Genomic DNA, 10,685 nt, shown 5'->3' on the forward strand with positions numbered 1-10,685 from the left:
AGCTTCGTAGGTCCACAAGGACACATTCCGCACCAGAGTGGTACGGCAACCCTGTCCTGGAAATCATGTTGTTAGACAATGGTGAACCTTCGAACTATGAAGAAGCGATGGCGGGCCCGGATTCTGACAAATGGCTGGAAGCCATGAAATCCGAGATAGGATCCATGTATGAAAACGAAGTATGGACTTTGACTGACTTTCCCGATGATCGGTGAGCCATAGAAAATAAATGGATCTTTAAGAAGAAGACAGACGCGGATGGTAATGTGACCATCTATAAAGCTCGGCTTGTCACTAAGGGTTATCCACAAGTTCAAGGGGTTGACTACGATGAGACTTTCTCACCCGTAGCGAAGCTGAAGTTCGTCCGAATCATGTTAGCAATCGCCGCATTCTATGATTATGAGATATGGCAAATGGACGTCAAAACGGCATTCCTTAATGGTTTCCTTAAGGAAGAATTGTATATGATGCAGCCGGAAGGTTTTGTCAATCCTAAGAATGCTGACAAGGTGTGCAAGCTCCAACGCTCAATCTATGGGCTGGTTCAAGCATCTCGGAGTTGGAACATTCGTTTTGATGAGATGATCAAAGCTTTTGGGTTTACAGACTTATGGAGAAGCCTGCGTTTACAAGAAAGTGAGTGGGAGCTCTGTAGCATTTCTCATATTGTATGTGGATGACATACTATTGATGGGAAATGATATGGAATTCTTGGAAAGCATAAAGGCCTACTTGAACAAGTGTTTTTCAATGAAGGATCTTGGAGAAGCTGCCTACATATTAGGCATCAAGATCTATAGAGATAGATCGAGAGGCCTCATTGGTCTTTCACAGAGTACGAACCTTGACAAGACATTGAAGAAGTTCAATATGGATCAGTCAAAGAAGGGGTTCTTGCCTGTGTTGCAAGGTACAAGATTGAGAATGGCTCAATGCCCGACCATGACAGAAGATAGAGAAAAGATGAGTGTCGTCCCCTATGCCTCGGCCATAGGGTCTATCATGTATGCCATGCTGTGTACCAGACCTGATGTAAATCTTGCCGTAAGTTTGGTAGGAAGGTACCAAAGTAATCCCGGCATGGAACACTGGACAGTGGTCAAGAATATACTGAAGTAACTGAAAAGGACTAAGGATATGGTTCTCGTTTATGGAGGTGACATGGAGCTCGTCGTAAAGGGTTACATCGATGCTAGCTTCGACACAGATCTGGATGACTCCAAGTCACAAACCAGATACGTGTATATTTTGAATGGTGGGGCAGTCAGCTGGTGCAGTTGCAAGCAAAGCGTCGTGGCGGGATGTACATGTGAAGCGGAGTACATGGCAGCCTCGGAGGCAGCACAAGAAGCAATCTGGGTGAAGGAGTTCATTACCGACCTAGGAGTTATTCCAAATTCGTTGGGCCCAATGACTCTCTTCTGTGACAACACTGGAGCTATTGCCATTGCCAAGGAGCCCAGGTTTCACAGGAAGACCAGGCATATCAAGCGTCGCTTCAACTCCATTCGTGAAAATGTTCAAAATGGAGACATTGATATTTGTAAAGTGCATATGGACCTGAATGTCGCAGATCCGTTGACTAAACCTCTCCCTCGAGCAAAACATGATCAACACCAGAACTCTATGGGTGTTCGATTCATCACAATGTAACTAGATTATTGACTCTAGTGCAAGTGGGAGACTATTGGAAATATGCCCTAGAGGCAATAATAAAATGGTTATTATTATATTTCCTTGTTCATGATAATTGTCTATTGTTCATGCTATAATTGTGCTATCCGGAAATTGTAATACATGTGTGAATATATAGACCACAACATGTCCCTAGTAATCCTCTAGATGACTAGCTCGTTGATCAATAGATGGTTACGGTTTCCCGACCATGGACATTGGATGTCATTGATAACGGGATCGCATCATTAGGAGAATGATGTGATGGACAAGACCCAATCCTAAGCATAGCACAAGATCGTGTAGTTCGTTTGCAAGAGCTTTTCTAAGTGTCAAGTATCATTTCCTTAGACCATGAGATTGTGCAACTCTCGGATACCGTAGGAGTGCTTTGGGTGTGCCAAACGTCACAATGTAACTGGGTGGCTATAAAGGTACACTACAGGTATCTCCGAAAGTGTATGTTGGGTTGGCATGAATCAAGACTGGGATTTGTCACTCTGTATGATGGAGAGGTATCTCTGGGCCCACTTGGTAATGCATCATCATAATGAGCTCAGTATGACTAAGTAGTTGGTCACGGGATGATGTGTTACGAAACGAGTAAAGTGACTTGCCGGTAACGAGATTGAACAAGGTATTGGGATACCGACGATCGAATCTCAGGGAAGTAACATACCGATTGACAAAGGGAATTGCATACGGGATTGATTGAATCCTCGACATCGTGGTTCATCCGATGAGATCATCGTGGAATATGTAGGAGCCAACATGGGTATCCAGATCCCTCTGTTGGTTATTGGCCGGAGAGTTGTCTCGGTCATGACTGCATGGTTCCCGAACCTGTACGGTCTACACACTTAAGGTTCGGTGACGCTAGGGTTGTGGAGATATTAGTATGTGGTAACACGAAAGTTGTTTGGAGGTAAAGATTTATATATAGGAAGACCAGTTTCGGCCACCGGGAAAGTTTCGGGGGTCACCGGTATTGTACCGGGACCACCGGAAGGGTCCCGGGGGTCCACCGGGTGGGGCCACCTATCCCGGAGGGCCCCATGGGCTGAAGTGGGAAGGGAACCGGCCCCTGGTGGGCTGGTGCGCCCCCCTTGGGCGTCCCCCTGCGCCTAGGGTTAGAAACACTAGGGATGGGGGCGCCTCCACTTGGCTTGGGGGCCAAGCCACCCCCTTGGCCCCCCATTTAGATGGGATCTAGAGGGGTCGGTGCCCCCCTGGTCCCTATATATAGTGGAGGGGAGGGAGGGCAGCCGCACCCAAGTCCCTGGTGCCTCCCTCTCCCTCCGTGACACCTCTCCCTCTCGTTGGTGCTTGGCGAAGCCCTGCCGAGATCACGCTGCTTCCACCACCACGCCGTCGTGCTGCTGGATCTCCATCAACCTCTCCTCTCCCCTTGCTGGATCAAGAAGGAGGAGACATCTCTCCCAACCGTACGTGTGTTGAACGCGGAGGTGCCATCCATTCGGCGCTCGGTCATCGGTGATTCGGATCACGACGAGTACGACTCCATCAACCCCGTTCTCTTGAACGCTTCCACTCGCGATCTACAAGGGTATGTAGACGCACTCCTCTTCCCCTTGTTGCTAGATGACTCCATAGATTAATCTTGGTGATGCATAGATTTTTTTAAAATTTCTGCTACGTTCCCCAACAAATCCTACCTAGCGATCCTCTCCTCGTCGCCCTGTTAGAGAGCGATCACCGGGTTGGATCTGGCACTTAAAGGGTGTGTTTTATTAAGTATCTGGTTCTAGTTGTCATAAGGTCAAGGTACAACTCGGGGTCATCCTTTTACCAAGGGACATGGCTATTCGAATAGATAAACTGCCCCGCAGGGGTGCACCACATAACCCAACACACTCGATCCCCTTTGGCTAGACACACTTTCCTGGGTCATGCCCGGCCTCGGAAGATCAACACGTCACAGCCCCACCTAGGCACAACAGAGAGGTCAGCACGCCGGTCTAAATCCTATGTGCGCAGGGGTCTGGGCCCATCGCCCATTGCACACCTGCACGTTGCGTATGCTGCCGGTGAGTAGACCTAGCGACCTCCATTACAAAGGAAGTTGCGTTACGCGGTCCAACCCGGCACACGTCGCTCAATCGCTAACGTCAAAAGGGCTTCGGCTGATACCACGACGTCAAGTGCCCATAACTGTTCCCGCGTAGTTGGTTAGTGCGTATAGGCCAGTGTACAGACTCAGATCAAATACCAAGATCTCGTTAAGCATGTTATTTAGAAGTAATCGCGGACGCCGACCAGGGCCAGGCCCATCTCTCTGTTAGGTGGTCTCAACCTGCCCTGTCGCTCCGCCACAAAGTAATAGCTGGGGGCCGTCGGGAACTCAGGCCCACCACTACCTGGATGGAACCACCTGTCCTTTCAGGCCCCACATCGAAATCACATGCGGGTACTCTACGAACCGACCCGACTTTTGTCACCACCTGTATAGTATGTACGTATGTATATATATATACCCATGATCAGAAACCGATAGTATAGCATGGCAGACGGACAAGAATGTAGGGCCACTGATGGAATACTAGCATCCTATACTAAGCATTTATGATTGCAGGTAAGGGTAACAACTGTAGCAACAATGACAGGCTATGCAACAGAATAGGATTAATCGAAAGCAGTAACATACTACACTACTCTAATGCAAGCAGTAGAGAGAAGGAATAGGCGATATCTGGTGATCAAGGGGGGCTTGCCTGGTTGCTCTGGCAAGGAGGGGTCGTCAACACCGTAGTCGTACTGGATAGCAGCGGCGTCCGTCTCATAGTCTACCGGAGAGAAGAGGGGGAAGAAACAATGAATACAATGCAAACAGATGCATATCGATGCATGGCATGACATTAAGCGGTGCTAGGTGTGCCCTAACGCGGTACTAGGTGATACCGGCGAAGGGGAGAAACATCTGGGAAAGTATTCCCAGTGTTTCGCGTTTTCGGACAGATGAAACGGAGGTGGATTGTTGCACGTTTGCTATGCTAGGGGGATGTGGCGGACAAACAGACTGCGTATTCGGATTTGTCTCGTCGTTCTAAGCAACTTTCATGTATAAAGTATTTTCATCCGAGTTTTGGTTTATTTTATATGATTTTTCGAAGTTTTATTCATTTTTAAAATTATAATTAATTGAAAATTAAATAGCAATTTGCTATGAGTACACACTGAAGTGTACCCAGCAGAGTTGTTAGAGGCTGACAGTGGCCCTTGCTGACTGGTCAAACTGACCAAGGCGGGTCCACCTGTAATAGACAAAGTTATTTAACAGGGTTTAATTTAAACTAGAAGGGTTTATTAGTGGGGGTGGGCCCCATCTGGCAGTGACTAACTAATTAATAGTTTAAGTTTTAATTATAAAACTAGTTTAATTAAGCACGGGGGCCCACATGTCATTGGGTGCAACGCTAACCAGGGTTATTTACGAAGTGGGTTAATTAAAAGGGTTGGACCCACCTGTCAGTAGTTCACTAGGTTTGTTTAATTAATCCCAAGTTAATTTGGACATGGGTCCCATTTATCATTTACACATGGGTGGTAGTTTAGAGCCCAGCTTAGCGGATAAATAGCGTGGGATCCACCTGTTACTGGCCCATAGGGCGGTTCGAACAGTCGACCAGGCCGGCGAGGTAGAACACGGTGATGCCATGCGGGAGCACGCCAGAATCGCCCCTCTGGCTAGGAACGGGCACGTGGTTGGGCGCGTCCGACAGCGTGGGAGGCGCCACGTCGAACGGTGGTCGTGAAAAGTCGTCGGGGAGGCCAAGAACACTGCCTACGCTGACAGCAAGCGGCGGCCGGAGTTTGGCCCCGCGGCAAACGACGCCAAGGACGGCCTAATTGATCAAGGGGAGGGGGGATGGACGGCGGCTCACAGTGGAGCTGAAGGGATGGCAGCGTGCTCGACGGGGATCAGAGAGGCGGTCGAGGTTGAAGAAGGACGGCGGCGGCGACTTGGTGAAGCTCCTGCTCGCTGGTGTTGGCGTGGAGTCGAGGGGCAGCCCCTAGAAGTGTCGGCCTTCTCAGGGAGGCCGGTGGCCATGGGGTTCACGGCGACGCGGCATCGGGCGCGGTCGGGCGGTTGCGGGGAGAGGGAGCTACGCGAGGTTGGCGGAGGCAGAGGCCAGCACCACGGCCAAGGGGACGGGAAAAGCTAGTGCCGGGGCATGGCAGCGGTGCATCTTGGCGAAGGCAGCAGCGAACGGAGGGAGGAGAAGGTGTCAGGGGGGTTTAGGCATGGGGCATCTCGCATATGTGCATGCGACGACGCGAGGGATGGCGAGGGGAGCGAGAGCAGTGGGATGAGTGGGGCGACGGGGGGTTTAGGGTTTGGGGTATGAGGCCATATATGCCTGGGGAGGTAAGGTGGACCAGTTGGGCTGGCCAGCTGGGCCGGAGCCCAGTGAGGGGGGGGGTTCCCTTTCATTTTTTTGTTTGTTTTGTTTTGTTTTACTTTTCTTATTTTACTTTTCTGTTTTCTTTTAGTTCCTAATTATTTTGGTTTTTATAAAATACCAAAGTGGCACCTAAATTGATGTTACAAATTATGTCATAACGACAAAAAGTTTCATCCCAAAATAATAAAGTTTAGTATTTTACAAAATATAAAAGGCATTTAATTAATGGTTTTAGCTACTGATTTAATTAGTTTAGTGCATTTAAACATTTTATAAAGACTTTGTTTCTCCACCAATATATCTTATGAATTATTTGTCACAATAAGAACATTTTAGTTTTGACTTTTGAAAACTTTAATTGTTTGACTTGTTTTTGAATTTGGATTTTGAATCGGTTTTGAACTAACGTGAGATTAGCAACAGTAATGGAGGTGACGTGGCATCATTAGCAGAGGTTCACTGTAAGTTAATTACCCGGGCGTCACAAGTCTCCTCCACTACAAGAAATCTCGTCCCAAGATTTAAGAGGGGGAGTAAGGGGGAAAAATCTGGTTACGAAATTCTAATGAATCCTCTCGGTCTTGGTTTCTCTTCTCGAAGAGGTCGATCCATTACTTTGATGTCTCCATTTCTCTGCTTCATGTCATCATGATGAAGTTGCCGTCCTTCCTTCAGGATTTTCACTGTACTGACGAAAGGGTAAGAAGGGAAAAAGCTCTATAAGGACGGATTCTAACAAGATTGAGCATGAGACGGTCAATTCAGGCGAAGAAGCATAAGTATCTCTCGAATTGAAACTTAAGAAGATATCGAGAGTAAACTTAGAATGTACCATGAGAAGTTTCAAACAGACAGGCAATCATTCGATGCCTAATCAGAAGGTCAAAGGGTTTCAAGGCAAGGAAAATAAGTATTGTGTCTGATACCAGAATGGATCACTAGGAAGGTGCCCGTGAATTTCATACGTAGCCAGGCTCGAGAAATAACTTTGGAGACAGGGATATACAGAAGAGTCAGGTTTTGATCCTGTGGAACTGTGGGTTATGGGCCCACCATGTGGGTTAAAGCAAGATGGGCACCGACATCTTGCATGGTCATGATAGCAAGGCATGTCAGGGAATAGCCTGTCAGTTATGTCGGCATCAACGCCAATACCAAGGGCGAGGGACGAGGAGAACCATTTTCCTGCTCGTTGAACGAGGCAGAACAATAGCCAAGGTTCTCGTCCATCGGTGGCTACCAGAATGTCATCAACAATAGTAACAGGGTCTTACTGACAAAGTTGTACACCGAGGTGTTTATATAAGCAACAGAATATTACTGCTTAGATCATATAGATCACCAGAGAGGTTAAACAAAACAATGAAAAGGAAAAGGTGATCATCAGATTAAATAAAACAATGGAAAGGAAAATGTGTTTAAGCACATTATTCAGGGGTATATCCTTCCCAAGGACAAACAGAGCATGATATCCATGATAGGATATAATGTAGAAAACCCTTTAGGAAAGGGGGGGGTCATGACATTACGCATACAACGGTGTTTGGATAATTTGATAAAGAAAATTTAGCATTGTGCTTCAAATGTTCTTATTGAAGATTGGAGTACCACAGTCATGCTTCGAGATAGCATTGACATGGTCTTCAAGCAAGGTCGGACTTTGGATACATGAAGGATCCATCAGAAACAACTTGTAGAATAAGTCCTACAATTTCCTCATGGAAGAATGGCTAACCTTGCAAAAAATAAGACTATAACAATAGGTCCTCTAGCCAGGGGTGCTAAGCAAAGACACCACCTTACCAGGTTATGTAGAGACCAATGTTATAACTCTTGGAAATATGTCCCAACCATCATATCTGACCGAGATTCAGATCCGATTGGTGTCAGGATACCTCAGACTCAGGATGCCTGAGAAGAAAAGGTGCAACAGAATTTGACGAGAAGACACTGTGAGATTCTCAGAAATGATCTATGGAAGCGAGTTCCGAAACAAGAGTTCATCATTAAACCAAGGATGTAAAGCCCCGAGACCGATGTGCCAGGTGTCCTCCAGTTATTCGCTGTTGTTGCCTTGTCTTTGCTTGCGTGTCATGCTTTGCATATCATGTCATCATGTGCATTTCATTTGCATACATGTTCGTCTCTTGCATCCGAGCATTTTCCCCGTTGTTCGTTTTGCATTCCGGCGCTCCTATCTCCTCCGGTGGTCCTATCTACCTTTTTTTCGTGTGTGGGGGTTAAACATTTCTAGATTGGACCGAGACTTGCCATGCGGCCTTGGTTTACTACCGGTAGACCGTCTGTCAAGTTTCGTGCCATTTGGAATTCGTTTGATACTCCAACGGTTAACCGAGGGACCGAAAAGGCCTCGTGTGTGTTGCAGCCCAACACCCTCCCAATTTGGCCCAAAACCCACCTAAACCTTCTCCATCATCTAGAGCGTTCGATCACGATCGCGTGGCCGAAAACCGCACCTCATTTGGACTCTCCTAGATCCCTCTACCTATAAATATGTGATCCCCTCCGAATTCTCGCGCAGACGAAAACCTAATCCTTCCCCTCGCGCCGCCGGACGCGTCCACGTGCCGCCCGGACATGTCCGCTCCGCCGGCCACCTCACCTCCACCAATCAGAGGATGCCACATCACCTCCGCCTCCGCCCACAGCCACTCCGACGCCGCCACTTGTCGTCCCACCGGCGCCTCTCTCTCCTCTCCGCCGCGGCCCGCGCAGCCCACCGCGGGCCCGCCCGGCCCGAACCCCGTCGCACCGCGCCTGTAGCTCGCCGCCGCCTAGCGCCGCTCGTCTGCGCCCGCCGCCGCCATCTCCGCCTCCGTGCTGCCATGTGCGCTGCTGCTCCTGCCAGGACACCGGCACGCGTCTCGGCAGCCGCGCCGCCCGGATCCCCTGCAGCTCGCTGCGAGGAGCTCCGCCACCGCCTCGCCAAGTCGCCGGCGCCGTCGCCTAGCTCGCCGCCGGCCGGATCCGACCATATCCGGGCCGAGACGGCCTCCCCGCGCCTCCCTGTGCCGATCCTGCCTCAACTGTGGCGAAGGCCCAGCCCCGCCTCGATCTGCATGCACCCGGGTCAAAACCCTAGATTTGGAGGTGGTATTTTTCGTCTAAGTCCCCAATTCACAGATTCAAATGCCCATATTCATCATGCTATAACTCATAACCCGTAACTCCGATTTGCGCGTTTAGCATATCAGAATGTTCGTCTCAGAGAGCACATCATTTCATCTCATTGCATCATTTTCATTTGAGTTCATCTTGTTGCCTAAAATGCTGTTGGAAGAGTGCTTTTGAGTTAGTTGCCAGATCTGCTGCTCCAAATAGCTTTTTGTCATTTTTGCCATGATTAATGTGTGCATGATATGCTCATGAGCTCTACATGTGTTTTGTTATATGCTTTGCCATCTTTACAGAAGTGCCATCCATGTATTTTTGTGATATGTGTGGTGACTAGCACACGCTTGCAAAGTGGTGCATTCATTAATGCTGATTTTAGGGACTTAGGATTTCTCTAAGTCCTTGATCTGTTTTTATCAATATGCCATATGTTTATGTCGTTTCCTAGTGATCCGTGCCTCTTTTGAGGATGATCAGTAAGGATGTTTTGTTAATCTTGTAGTAATCTATCCATCCATGTCTTTGTTTGCAATTATGGAGCACCCTAGCTTGAGTCAATCGAGCTCTACTTTTGCTATTTCGTGAATCTGTGCAGATTGTCTACTTGTTAGCGATTTTGCCGAGGATGTTGTAGTTGATCCGTGCATGCTATGTTGTTGTTCTTGCCATGTCTAGCTTATATAATGTGTATTCTTGATGTGTGTATGCTTAGTTTGTCATGACTTTCTCTGTAGTGAGTGCATCGAGCTCGTAAACATGCCTACTTGATATCTGATTTGCATGCTCCAGTTTTTCACTAAGTCTGTGGTCCCTTTTGGCTCAAGGTCACTAAGGGACTTTTATTAAGCTCTTTGAGTAGCTTCATGCCATGTCTTGCTTTGCCATGTTAAGTTCCTGTAGCATCTAGTTTTCATGCTCCAATGTGTGCTACCTGATCTGAATTCCAGACAAGTGTTAATTTCACTAAGTTTGAAATCTATTTACCAATTGCACTTTTGCCATGCTTGTTTGAACCTGTTAATGGATGAATTGGCCGTAGCTCAGTGTTCATCTTTTGTTAAGCATCATGAATGGATCCCTGCCATGTATTTTGATGCCATGTTTGGGTGCTGTAGCATGTTTAACTTGTTGCATTTAGATGGTTACTTGCTGTATATCGCAGACCGGTGCCATATTTGAATTGCTTGCCATTTCCAAACCGTGTCTCCGATTCCGGTGTTCTTTATATCGATTTCAACTGAAATCACCTCATCTTTCCAGTGGCACTCTTGGATTTCCAAGTTGAGGCCAGGTTCATTCATCTCTTGTCAAATCTTGCATATGCATCACATATCGCATCCCGCATAGCATACCATGTTTGCATCATGTTGTTTGAGTTTGCACATGGTTGATTGTGTTCCGTTTGCTTGTTTGTCTTGTTTGGGTAGAGCCGGGAGACGAGTTCACTAA

This window comes from Triticum urartu, chromosome 2, assembly GCF_003073215.2.
Source record: "Triticum urartu cultivar G1812 chromosome 2, Tu2.1, whole genome shotgun sequence".
NCBI classification, from domain to species: Eukaryota; Viridiplantae; Streptophyta; class Magnoliopsida; order Poales; family Poaceae; genus Triticum; species Triticum urartu.